We start from the raw sequence: 1,816 nt of genomic DNA on the forward strand, positions 1-1,816 counted from the left end.
GTGAGAGCTGGACAATGAATAAGGAAGACCGAAGAAGAGTTGATGCTTTTGAGTTGTGGTGCTGGCGAAGAACGCTGAAAGTACCATGGACTGCTAAAAGAACTAACAGATCTCTCCCGGAGGAAGTGCAGCCAAAATGCTCCTTGGAAGCAAGAATGGCCAGACTTCATCTCACCTATTTTGGTCATGTTATAAGAAGGGACCATTCCCTGGAAAAGGATGTCATTCTTGGTAGGGTGGAGGGTTGACGAAAGAAGGGTGGCCTTCAACGAGATGGATTGATACGGTGGCTGCAATGATGGGCTCAAGTTTAGCAGGGATTGTGGGGCTGGCGCGGGATCAGGCAGTGTTTCGTTCTGCTGTGCATGGGGTTGCTATGAGTCCGAAACGACTTGACGGCTCTTAACAACAACAAAGAGAACCCAGTGTAACACATTTGTAACGAGAGTGGTTCTAGAGTGACAAAATCATAAGGATGGGCTTCCTAGACTGGTTCTCCAGTTTGATTAATCTTAAAGACACTAGTGACCCTGCGCCTTTAGTAAAGAGGGCCCTGTTAATCCGTGGCATAAGGTGGCAAAATTAATATGTGAAATAGCACCACCCATAGATCAAGTACTAGGGAGAAATGACGCTCTGGATGATCGGATACTTGATACTTTTCTGCAATTTTGTCAGAATGAGGAGTATAAGGAAGCTGGTTGGTTGGTCCCACTTACACTAGACAAAGTGGTGAAAGAGCGAGATGAGCCCAGAGCTCCTGAGTCTCAGCTTAAATGCCACATAAAAGACCTCAGTGCTTCCAGTTGTGCTCTGAAAGAAAGGCTTATATCTTCTAGTAATAGATCTGATATTGCTGAAAACCAAATCTGAAGGAATTACTGCAAAAACATTATCCCTTCCACCTCAATTTGATGGGATTAACCCAACTGTTCCTGCTGGGTCACTGCCTGAGGCAGAGGTCATGGAAGACATTACTGAATGTTCTCAGGAACTGCCTCAAGCACCTATTGTTGCTGCTAGGCTGATAACTAATTGTCTCTTATGGTAGGAAAAGCCAAGTGGAAGCCATTAGAACTGCCTCTACCTATAAAAATAGTAAACCAAAAGCAGTACCGCCTCCCTGGAGGGGTTGCAGAGATTACTGCCACCATCAAGGACTTGAAGGATGCAGGGGTGGTGATTCCCACCACATCACCATTTAATTCACCTATTTGGCCTGTTCAAAAAACAGATGTATCTTGGAGAATGACAGTAGATTTCATAAACTTAATCAGGTGGTGACTCTAATTGTAGCTGCTTTTCCTGATGTGGTTTCATTGATTGAGCAAATTACTACATTTCCTGGTACTTGGTTTGCAGCTATTGATCTGGCCAATGCCTTTTTCTCAATACCAATTTCAAAAGACCATCTGAAGCAGTTTGCCTTCAGTATACTTTTACAGTCCTTCCTCTGTGGTATATCAACTCCACAGCACTATGTCATGATTTAGTCCTTAGGGATCTTGATTGCCTTTCCCTTCCACAAGACATCACACTGGTCCATTATATTGATGACATTATGCTGATTGGACCTAGTAAAGAGGAAGTAGCAATGACTCTAGAGTTATTGGTGAGACATATGCATGCTAGAGGTTGGGAAATTAACCCAACAAAAATTAAGGCACCTTCCACCTCAGTGAAATTTCTAGGGGTCCAATGGTGTGGGGCATGTCAAGATATTCCTACTAAAGTGAAGGATAAATTATTGTATCTGGCTTCCCCTACAACTAAAAAGGAGGCACAACATCTGGTGGGTCTCTTTGGATTTTGGAGG

At 43.6% G+C, this 1,816-nt stretch overlaps 1 pseudogene; it reads left to right on the forward strand.

The window, feature by feature from the left end:
* Positions 1-1,816, forward strand: part of LOC122150512 — a 50,734-nt pseudogene that overhangs the window by 21,020 nt on the left and 27,898 nt on the right.

This window comes from Orycteropus afer, unplaced genomic scaffold (assembly GCF_000298275.1).
Source record: "Orycteropus afer afer isolate SDZICR_OR568_19922 unplaced genomic scaffold, OryAfe1.0 scaffold00156, whole genome shotgun sequence".
NCBI lineage: Eukaryota > Metazoa > Chordata > Mammalia > Tubulidentata > Orycteropodidae > Orycteropus > Orycteropus afer.